Source organism: Topomyia yanbarensis, chromosome 2 (genome assembly GCF_030247195.1).
Source record: "Topomyia yanbarensis strain Yona2022 chromosome 2, ASM3024719v1, whole genome shotgun sequence".
Taxonomy (NCBI): Eukaryota; Metazoa; Arthropoda; class Insecta; order Diptera; family Culicidae; genus Topomyia; species Topomyia yanbarensis.
In genome coordinates this window covers 298,802,806-298,815,213 of record NC_080671.1, presented here as the reverse complement: position 1 = coordinate 298,815,213, position 12,408 = coordinate 298,802,806, and the positions used below count along the sequence as shown (strand labels likewise).

The window sequence follows — 12,408 nt, the reverse complement described above, 5'->3', positions numbered from 1 at the left end:
CATACACACACACATACATACATACACAGACATTTTCCGATCTCGACGAAGTGAGTCGATTGGCATATAACACTCGGCCCTCCCGGTCGGGATTAGATTGACGAATTTTAGAGTGAGAAAGGCAAAAACATTTTTAGCAAATGTTGAAAGTTATGCATTTTTTTTGGAGAGCAGTTCTATGTTTCATTGACATTAAATCAATTTTAACTTCGCTTCCTAATAAATAAAGACCCTTATTACAGTACATTTCTACAAAAACGAGCTCAATTTGAAAATAAATCTGGGGATTATGATTGATTACAGAACTCTGGAATTTCCTATTGGAATGTTTTCAGGCAGGAATTTAATATTGATGCAATTAGACAACTGTGAAATCAAGACCAATAGATCAGTTACATATCAGGACCCCATTCCGACAATTTATCAATAGTCCGCATGACGTTTACAACAACAGGTTATCAATCTACGGATCAGATAATTGTTATTGTAATATTGAATTAAATCAGTCTGCATCAATAAATTTTCAACTTCAATCCAATATTTTTTTTTGGGTGTGGTGGGGGGGGGGGGTGTGGTTGTATGGTGTTAAATCCCAAAACCTTCTCTTTTCCGTTGCTTGCAGTTATTTATTTCGCTTTTCATTTTCCGATATGTTTCAGATCGATCCAATGGTTATAAGTTAGAAAAATTGCAGTCAGAAGGTTCGCACAAAAGAACATTTTTGCACTGATAAGCTATCAAGTTCCTTCCAGACAACTTGGAAGTGTTCGGTGATTGTTTCTAGCGGTTGTAGATAGAAAAATGAAATACAAAATTCGTTTTATTGAAATAATGTTTGGCTTATTTCAATGGATTATTACTATATTGAACAATAAATAGGCTACAAAGAGTAATCCACAAACAACAAGCCATAACTTTTAAAGTATTCAAAATAGATATTTAAAGTCTTTAGTAAAGTTATTCGCAAAAATAAGAGCTACAAATTTGCTGAAGATATCATTTCGATATAATCACTTCCAAGAAAATTTGTGAAAATATCTCACTCATAGGGGGATTAATCAGCAAAAGCACAATACCAGAAGAAAGATAATATTACCTCCATTAAATTCTCCGAAGATATTATTGACCTAAAATAAGCCGTTTTGGCGTTAATAATAGATTACATGTTTTTGGTCATATTTCTGGCAATGGGAAATGATAATAATCTTTCGTCCGCATTTAATGTTAAATATCTCTTTTGATAATAGTCCGATTTCAACAATCTATAGCTTGTTCGAAAGGTATTCGTTAAAGCTGTCTAAAAACTTAAAAAAAATTTAATCTATATTGTCAATTTCGGCAGATAATTTAAAAAAACTGCAAAAACGCCATTTTTACGCATTCAAACATTCATATCTTGGAAACTAAACATCAGAATCAAAAACAAATTAATAGCGTTCATACTGCTTTTAGTTCTTTCATTTACAATTGGTTTGGATATGATCGGTTCAGCCATTGCTGAGAAACACGAATGAGAATTTGTCCGTTACATACACACACACACAGAGACATTGTCCCAAATCGTCGAGCTGAGTCGATTGGTATATAAGACTCGGCCCTCCGGGCCTCGGAAAAAATCTTGAAAGTTTGAGCGAATTCTATATTGATTCTCGTTTAAAGTAGTTTTTGAACTATTTAAACGAATTTTATATAGCAAACAACGTATTGTTAGCAAGCGTTGAACGTTTTCCTTCTGATTTATGAAACAAGATTGGCAATTAGTTTAGTAGAAGAAAAGTTATTAAGGTTCAAAATGTACGTAACGCTTTCGCTAATATGCACTACTATCGCTTTCTCGCTCGTTCTCGTGGCGTGCATGAGCCTTTCCTTTCCGTCCGGCTTCTAATGGCTTAACCAAAACTAATATGCCGGCTTTCCCCCACCAACTGCTCTCGTCAAGCAACCCAATACGAATGATCATGGGAACATATATATATATATATATATATATATATATATATATATATATATATATATATATATATATATATATATATATATATATATATATATATATATATATATATATATATATATATATATATATATATATATATATATATATATATATATATATATATATATATATATATATATATATATATATATATATATATATATATATCTGCTAAAAACCCTAGACTCAGCTAATTTTGGGTGCACAAAGTGTGCACGATACTTGCTGCGCTGGACGTCCGGCGATATGGGTCGACGTCGGCAAGTTACACTGGTTTACTGTTTCCAAGCCGTCGTCGACTGGTGCAATTAATACTGAGGTCGAGAACTTCGAACTTAGCGCGTGGAGCGTGGTTGCTTCTAAATGTTGTTGGGATCATTTGTAACTATTCCCCCGCGAAGATCCGGAAGTCCCTTTCCGGATGAGATCCTGTTGAATTGAAATGTAGGGGTTTTGATACAGAAGACGATGATGAGAACTATCGTGAGTATAGTGAAGGAATAACTTCCGAGTAGCGCCCAGAACTTAAAGCTGAGTTTGTATTGTAGATACACATGTGCTAACTTTCTACGATACACATGTGCTAACTTTCTACGATTCTGCAAAGTCTCGTTGCTGATGAATTTCAGGACATGGTGTTCCCGTGGTTTCCAATTGACCATTACGTTATGGTATGCTCTTTGTATGATGATTGCTTCCGTTGTAATCTCTTCGCTTCTAAACTGTTGATTGTTGAAACATACTGTACAGATTGAAAACTCGACAAGGAAATTTCCTTGCAGTGTACGATTGTCTAGACCACAATTTGTACGTAGCGTTTGGTTCTTTCAATTTGTTATAAGTAGCATGTTATCGTTTACCAATGTCTGAAACGTTTCGTTTGTGAAAGTGGAATTGCATTCCGATTGCTTCCCGAAAATTATACTTTTAATACAGTTATCATTAATTTGTCTTAGATGAGTTTGTTTTTGTACGAAATCTCCTGGTTTGTCGGTGGTTAAGATGATATTTTCGTAGATGATCACATTATTTGGGTAATTAGAGATAATTTGGTTGTTGATTGCTAGGGGATATACCCTTGCTAAAGTAGAAGTTGTGTTGTCGAGATAAGGAACGTGCAGAATATACAGTAACATTTGATTATTGATAGCTATTTTTGGTACAACAAATTGTAATGCCTCGTCGGGAAATTGGACGGTTATTCCCTGGTCCTGTAACATTGTTTTGATGATAACCATTTCCCGGATTGAGATAATCTTCTGGCTTGTTAATGATGTTCTGGAGAATGTAATTGCTTCTAGTATGTCTTCTAGGATTTGATTGATGGTGTTAATATTAAGTATGATGGTGAGTATATCAAGATCCTCCGCAATACATTTTTCTTGATTAATTTTGAATGCGATTTCGTTGATGGAGTTAGTGAGCAGTTGTAATTTTTCATTCACGTGATTGTTGACTGAGATTTGCGAGTTGTTTTCGTCGATTAGATTATTCATCGTTGAGTTAATGATACGCAGGTCATGTGCATCTGGTGAACCAGCTACCCATTTCCACGTTGTCCCGAGGATGTCCCAGCGTTTAGCCCGATGGTGTGATAGACCGTGTTTTAAACCGTATAAATTTGTATATAATTTCTTGATCCTGAATTTAGCTATATCTCCTAAAGGCTTATTTCCAGCCGTCCTGTTGTAAACAGCGGTTGTAAGTGCTTCGGCTGCTTCCTCCATCATAGTTAAATTGAGAGGGTGAACTATCTTCATCGTACCAACTTGAATTTTACAATCGTGTTGTTTAAGCAAAAGAAGAGGGTCTTCAAATAAATTTCGGATGGTGAGATATTCTGAGTTTACCAAGTTGACCAGTGTTATTAGAGTAGCAAGGGATAGCAGCATGATCTGTGAATTTCAAAATAGGTAATCGTTAAATCTTTATCTTGGTGGTTGAAAGTTAGTTACTAATTAGGGTTTTCTTAACCTTTTAATTTTTGACTTGTGGAGTCTAATGTCCCTGTAATCTATAAAAGTTTTGGTATTATTGCGCCTAACTCTTTGCTTTTTGTATTTTGGTTTCTTTTTATCCTTAATGCCTTGTGCTTTGTTGAAAACTAACTGATCTTCTTCCAAGGCTGGTTCGTTTCCTCTTTTTCTGTTGTGAGATGCTATTGTTTTTGTTGGTACTGTTGTATTTTGGTTGTAATTTCATCGAATAACTCATTTCTGTTTTCTAAAAATTCGTTCCAAATTTAGAGGCCGCTCATCCCCCTCTTTAATTCCGAAAAAACTTCAATTGGTTTTAATTTTGTGACGGTATGTACAGTTGCGTTGTATAAAGATGTTGCTATTTTGTATATTTCTTTATCCGGAAGGTCATTGTATTTGGATCTGATACAGAGGAAAATTTCTGTTAGAGTTGAATGAAATCGTTCAACGATTCCATTCACTTCGCTGCAGTTAGATGGTGTAAAATAAATTTCGACATTCAATCTTTGCAAAAGACCTCTTATTTCTATTGACTTAAATGCAACTTCATTATCGCACACAACCATACATGGGGTACCATATGTCGTAATAGACCTTTCTCGTCAGACCTAACACCTGTTTTTCTTATTTTTAATCGAAAGATTACACAATTATAAGAACATTTCCGTAAAAATGAGATTTTTAGGAGCTATCATGATTTTTTAATGATTTTTTAAAATTTGAAATATGCAAGAATGTTGAATATTTTTTTCACCTCAGCAAGAATGGTGGGACCTAAAATGTGCGTTTGGGCAGCACTGTTTTAAATATTTTCACTAAAGTTCTTGGCAACGCGGTAAATGAAGTGGTGAATCGCAGTACAAAATTCATTAGCAATGTAAACAAACTAAAATGAACCTCTCGCTGTATGAAGATTGGATGAAAATGTTTAACCTCACTTTTTTGACAGTTCACAGAGCTTGTTTACATAGACTTGGAGTTTTTTTTATTCGACCACAGTATGAGAAATTTGATTTGGTTCACTTTTAAATGCGAATATCTTTTATTAACAAGCTCGCTAGGCTTTCATTTTTATTTGACGTCATTAGGCAATGTTCCATTAAATTTGGCATTTAGATTTTTCTTGTCCACGATTCGTTGAAGAAAGCGATTTTATTTGTTGCGATCAATTCAACTTGTTTTGTTTTTTTGCTGAATGGCAACGTTAGCCACGAGACATTTTGATGATCACTGGTAATTGCATTGATGTCCTTGAAATTATATACATCGCTTCATAGGTCCGCACCAATTGCAGCCGCTCCACCTCGCCGGAATCGAGTTAGCCGATGGTCCAGCCTGCGTGACACTCGGCTATCGCTGCACCAATGGTAGCTCCCAACCAGGCACTTGGATTAATTGCTCAAATCGCAGCTACTGCTGGTAGTGTAGCGATCGGCTCCTTCGGTAATACCGTTGGACATACCCTCATCGGAATGTTCAGCGGTTCCGATTCACAAGAGGCAGCCTCGCCTAGCCCCGGTATCGGGCGAGGCAAACACTCCGGCGGGACTATGTTCGTGGGAGATCAAGCAGTTATTATCTTGTACCCAAGGCCAGGCCGAGTGTGATTCGTAACAATTACCAAATTTAGAAGTCCATATACATAATGTTCACGTGATAGTTTTTTTGAATAAAAATAGTATAAATGTTGGCAAAATCCTGCAGCACTAGGATCAAAGATAGTTTTAACACCAACTCACTGTGCTTCGGTGTTTTTTTTTGCAAACTATGGTCTATCAGGTCTATGTTTTTATTTAGTAAATGTTTTAATAAATATTAGGTCATTAGGAGTATGACTTATTTATATTTTGATGGCGCGGTGAAGGGGTGGTTAAAGTGCGAGTCGTATCTTGAAAATCGATCGATTGAAAGTAGTATAAATGATTATAAAATGCGACAACATAAACTCATAACCTTTCTAATAGTTATTTAGCCATAGGTAACGAGAAAATAGATATGTTTTATTCATGTACAACAAAAATTACTCAGCAATAATTTAATTTATTATTAATTGTTACGAGAGATTTTGTCTCCAGTGATTGGCCAAAATTGGTCGCTTTTAGAATCTGGTGCTCTAAGCATAACGGTCCCATATTAATAGCGAATCCCATAACAAATGGGACAGTATAGCGATCATACAGCTGTAACAGCGAATTTAGCATTGACATCAATATCACCAGGTTGGTTCCAAGAAGAAAGAACAATACTCGCTGGCCTGCTAGCTGTTTGTGCTACTAATAACACTTGCAGTCTGTCAAATTAACATGATTCTATGATCTAGCTTCAATGACGATGGAATATAGCCGAATCCAAAGCCTAACCCATCAGCGCATTTGATCATGTAATGGATATTATCAACACTGAAAGAAATACATTTTATTGTTGTCTGTTTTTGAGATTAGAACTTAGAACTTTTATACTATTGTGAGAATGGTCCTCAGCAACTATCCTTCCAAATCAAAGACTCGTGCTAGCAATGGCTTCGTTCAGAGGCTGCTGCTGTACATTTGTTTTCTTTAGCTGGCCCATTACGATTCCCCGGACCGAACCACTTTTCCGCCGCCACAAGTGGGAAACGAACGATTCACATTTGATTTCCGTAGGCACAAATTACCGAACCACTGGTAGGTAGCATAATCTTCGGACTTAGTTGTGAATTGGAACAGTCAAGCCTGACTTCCCGAGCTACATCTCCAGTATTGTCGTCCCATACGACTAGTGAACCTAAATGTGTCCCACACACACATAGCACACCATCCTGGCAATGGCAACCCGGGCCCCGTGGTGGTGGAGGAACGCTACGTGGGAAGCTGAGCTGCAAGCAACCGGGCGGGTCATCGGTGGTGGATAATGCTTAATCGCGATAGCAACTAGTTGTGATTCGCGACCCGAACCAGCAGCGGGGGCTGACTGCGGGTGTGGTAGGACGAGGTAGTGGGCCCTATACGTCCTAGGCCTAAATACCACATGCCCTAAAGCAGCCCTGACAAGGCGAGCCAGTGCCGCCTTTAAATAAGCGCTTAGCCCAAATCCCTCTCCTCCCGTTATCCTTCCTTCCTTCCTTCCTTCTGCGGCTGTTCGCCCATCTAAATATGGAAGCTGTTCTTCAATGTCAGCTTCTTTCACCGAACAGCCTAGATAAGCCGTGTAGTGTCGGTAGTGGTTGTTTCAACCGGCTAAGAATTACACTACGGACTACCTGTTTCAGTGGTAAAAATCTACCATACAGGGAACCCCGATTCCATAGTGTCATGCGACCCGTGCTATGGGTAAAATTGTTGAGGGGGTTTAAAACATTCTCAATGGCGAACGGAGCCTGGGAAGAGTCGGGCGAACTCCCCAGTAAGCTGCATTACGCAGTGGAACGTTCACTCTACACTCCGATTTTTTTCACCGATGATCCACTTAATTTTGCCGAATTTTTGTTGGCTGGGGGTTTGCAGAGACTCTCGGCTGATGGTAGTTCGGTGAAGTTTTGTTGAGTCTCGATTATCAAATTTCGATGTGTACAGATGAACCTGCCCAGAGGCCGTGTGGTATCCGGCCTAGAATTGAGCCACTGGAGTCCTGCTGCCATGTCGTAGGAGGCGACTGAAAGTAGGAGACCCTAAGTCAAGGTGTAGTTCCGTGCCGAGGACTTAATGATTGCAGGGTCTAAAATATGCCAGTCGCGCACGGAGCATTTTGGGTTTTGCCCTTGCTGTGTTATGCGAATCTCTGACACAGTGGACCATTATTTTCTTCGCAAATCGTGGGAATCAAATGATCATGTCCCATTTAAACCTGATATGGTTCGCTAAATGCGTTAACATCCCAACTCGCTTGGTGTCCTCTAGTTGTTGTGCAATTTGTGTTGGAGATGAAATGTACAGTTCTCTAATCAACAATGGTTAGAATAGCACAAGTCAATCTCCAACATAAACGTACAGCAACTATGAATTTATCTCGACTCATGCAGGAAGGTAAAGCTTCCATAGCATTGGTTCAAGAACCGTATTTCCATAAAGGAAACTTCTATTTTGGAAAGTTACTTAACACTGCCTTCATTGCTTACAACAAGACAGGCATGACTAACCCACGTGAAATGCCTCGTGCTTGCATTCTTGCAAATAAGGCTATTGACGCGTGTCTCATATCGGAGCTCACAACTCGCGATATCTGTGTTGTCACAGTTACATTGACTGTCGGAAACGTAGACAAGAAATATATATACTGTTCAGCATACCTACCGCATAACGAATCATCTCCTTCTGATGATTTCAAAAGCGTTGTATCATATTGTAGCAGAAATGGGCTTCCGCTCATTATCGGCAGTGATGCGAATGCTCATCACATCATTTGGGGCAGCTCAGACATCAATCTGAGAGGCTCTGAACTGATGGAGTACATAAGTAGTACAAATCTCCATATTCTGAATGTGGGAAACCGACCAACTTTTGCGAGGTCTGGGAGGGAGGAGGTGTTAGACATAACACTTTGCTCTGATAGAATTTTGCATGAACTGGGAAATTGGCAGGTTCCAAATGAAACTGAACCGTCTCTATCCGATCATAAATATATTTTTCGAGCATTTTGATGTCACCTTCAATGTGGTGACATATCGTAATCCTAAGTCTACTAACTGGGACCTCTTTTTGGAAAACTTAGCGACTAAATTTCATGGATATTTTCCAACAATTAGTCAACTAGACGACTTAGATGACGTCGTGGATACGACAAACTCATTCATATTAGCATCCTACGAAGAAGCTTGTCCACTTCGTACTGTTAAATCGACTAGGGGAACCCCTTGGTGGAGGCCTGAGCTTGATAGAATGAAGAAAGTTATGAGAAGAGCTTGGAACCGGCGTCAGCGTGATGACTCCAGGGCTTTCAGGTCAGCTCGTAGTGCATATAAGAAATGTCTTAGATCTGCAGAACGGGCTGGCTGGCAAAGCCTATGCACTAATGTCTCTAGTCTGAACGAGGCTAGCAGATTAAATAAAATTCTCTCCAAATCGAATGATTTTCAGATGAACTCCTTGAAAACCAGAGATGGTGTTTATGTGACAGACGAAAAAGATGTTCTTAATTGTCTCTTCGACACACACTTTCCAGGTTGTATCGATCCGGAGTTGATCAATGTTCACAGATCTCATTCTGGTGATTCGGACTCGTGGGCGCTAGCACGCACATTGGTTTCCACTGAATCGGTCAAGTGGGCAGTTGACAGCTTTGCTCCATACAAATCACCCGGAAAAGATGGGATACTTCCCGTGCTACTGCAAAAGGGATTTGATATTCTTAAACATGTCTTGAAAAAGATTTTGCTTTCCAGTCTTGCTACCGGGTATATCCCGAAAGCATGGCGAGAAATAACTGTTAGATTTATTCCCAAAGGGGGGCGCTCAAGCTATGAAGAAGCCAAGAGTTTTAGGCCTATCAGCTTAAGTTCTTTTCTTCTGAAAGCTTTGGAACGGATAATCGATCATCACATCAGGAACGTTAGTTTAGTTGAATATCCTCTGCACAAAATGCAACATGCATATCAGTGTGGGAAATCCACGATCACTCTGCTTCACGATATTGTTTACAACATTGAGAAAGCCTTCTCGCTCAAGCAATCTAGCTTGGGTGTATTCCTAGATATTGAGGGTGCTTTTGACAATGTGTCCTTCCAGTCTATTCTGGAAGCGACACGCGGTCATGGGATACCTGCATGTATCTCAGGTTGGATAAACGCAATGCTTAGTAACCGCATACTTTGCTCGTCACTGCGACAGGCTGAGATACGGAAGTTGAGTATTTGCGGTTGTCCTCAGGGCGGCGTTCTGTCACCTTTGTTATGGAACTTAGTAGCTGACGGCTTGTTGAAGAAACTCAATGAGCTTGGATTTCCAACCTACGGGTTTGCTGACGATTACCAAATACTAATTACTGGATTTTGCATCGGAACAATCTTTGACTTGATGCAACAGGCATTAAGAGCTGTCGAACAGTGGTGTCGACAAGTTAAACTATCAGTTAACCCAAGCAAAACTTCAATGGTTCTTTTCACGAAGAAGCGAATAACAACCGGGGTTCGTCCCTTGCAGTTCTTTGATTCTGAGCTGCTGTGTGCAGATCAAGTCAAATACGTTGGAGTCATATTGGATTCCAAACTGAATTGGTCTGCTCACATTGAGTTCAGAGTCAAGAAAGCGTGCATGGCCTTCGGGCAGTGCAGACGAACTTTTGGAAAGACCTGGGGTCTCAAACCTAAATACATCTATTGGATTTACACGACAATTGTACGTCCAATACTGTCATACGGATGCCTTGTGTGGTGGCAGAGGGGAGAGGTGGTGACAGTCCAGTCAAAGCTAAACCATCTGCAAAGAATGGCGCTCATGGCGTTGACTGGTGCTTTCACCACGACTCCGACTGCTGCTCTTGAGGCACTTCTAAATATCAAACCATTACACATACACTTAAAACAAGAAGCACTATCATGTGCATGGGCTTTGGAACAGTAATCATGTTGATCTTGCTACCAGTCATACACGATTGTGGTCACAAATGGTTACATGGGGTGAAGATATTCTTGCTCCCAGCGATATTACACTCACTTGTAGTTTTCCTTACAGGACATTCCATGTTAAGATTCCCTCTCGAGAGGAGTGGTTGTCTGGCTTTATGGAAAGACAACAACAAACGCAAGTGGTTTGTTACACTGACGGTTCTCTGATGGAGGGACGTGCTGGTGCTGGTGTCTACTGTCGTGAAATGAGACTGGAACAATCTCACTCACTAGGTAGATACTGTACTGTATTCCAAGCAGAAATCTTTGCGATTATGTGCGGGGTGCAATCGGCCCTTCAACTGAGTTTGTCCGGCAGAGTTATAAACTTCTGCTCCGATAGTCAGGCTGCAATCAAGGCCCTTAGCTCAGACAAATCCCGGTCCAAGCTAGTGATCGCGTACCGAACCCAAATCGAAGAACTAAGCATTGTCAACACTATCTACCTTGTCTGGGTGCCCGGACATTGCGGTATTACTGGAAATGAATGGGCTGACGAATTGGCCAGGGCAGGTTCAGCGATTGACTTCATTGGTCCTGAGCCCGCGCTGCCAATTTCGACAAGTTGGATAAGGGAAAAAATACGGTCCTGGGCTTCGTCCGAGCACCGCAATTATTGGAGAAATCTACAAACGTGTCGCCAAACAAAGGCGTTTCTAGAACAACCATGCCCAGTGGTTTCGAAAAATCTCTTACATTTTTCGAAGCTCCACTGCTGGATGCTGACCAGGGCTTTAACCGGCCACTGCAAACTCAATTATCACATGGCAACTATTCAGCGCGCTGAGTCTTTTTCATGTGATCTTTGTGAATCCGACTACGGAACTTCATATCATCTGATATGCAACTGCCCAGCGCTAGCGCAATTGCGATTACGAGTCTTCAGCCGTCCTTATATAGACGAAACCATGTTTGGTCGACTGAAACTCAGAGACATACTAAAGTTTCTTATCCAATGTGGTAAAGAGCTTTAGGCTTATTCGCAGGCAAGTTGAACTACTTGTGAGTTTAATTTACCTGTTGTTTATTTTTTGTTTTGTGCTGTTTTTCCCACCCTTCCAAGTCTACTTCCCCACACCTCCTTGTCCTTTCCTTCCGCTCAGGAAATGATGAAAACACACGGCAAGGCACAAATCCCCGACTATGTACGGGGAACGTGCCATTTGAGCCAATATATTCTGATTCCTGATAGAACTTTTATACTATTGTGAGAATGGTCCTCAGCAACTATCCTTCCAAATCAAAGACTCGTGCTAGCAATGGCTTCGTTCAGAGGCTGCTGCTGTACATTTGTTTTCTTTAGCTGGCCCATTACGATTCCCCGGACCGAACCACTTTTCCGCCGCCACAAGTGGGAAACGAACGATTCACATTTGATTTCCGTAGGCACAAATTACCGAACCACTGGTAGGTAGCATAATCTTCGGACTTAGTTGTGAATTGGAACAGTCAAGCCTGACTTCCCGAGCTACATCTCCAGTATTGTCGTCCCATACGACTAGTGAACCTAAATGTGTCCCACACACACATAGCACACCATCCTGGCAATGGCAACTAGATGCGCCCATCTCGGCCTGCTACAGGTCTATGAAAATACATGTGATAGGACGGTAAGGTGGAGATAGGTGAACGGTAAGTTGTTATGATATGCTTATTCCGCTTCATTAAATTAATATGCTTCGAAAATAAGTTAGATTTTTTGAGATCATAACCCGTTTTTCGCAGATTTTAATATATAAGAATGCTTTTTAGACAGACAACACAGTCAACAAGTCCAGGTGACAATTTCACACATGCCACCGTACTGCAAACAACAACCTATGAGTGCGTAATGTGTGACCAATCATTCCCCAAGA

At 40.1% G+C, this 12,408-nt stretch overlaps 1 protein-coding gene across 3 annotated transcripts in view; it reads left to right on the top strand.

Annotated features, from left to right (window-relative positions):
* LOC131683334 (ADP-ribosylation factor-like protein 13B) overlaps positions 1-12,408 on the top strand; it is a 58,374-nt gene that overhangs the window by 23,508 nt on the left and 22,458 nt on the right. The gene's annotated exons all lie outside the window — the stretch shown is intronic.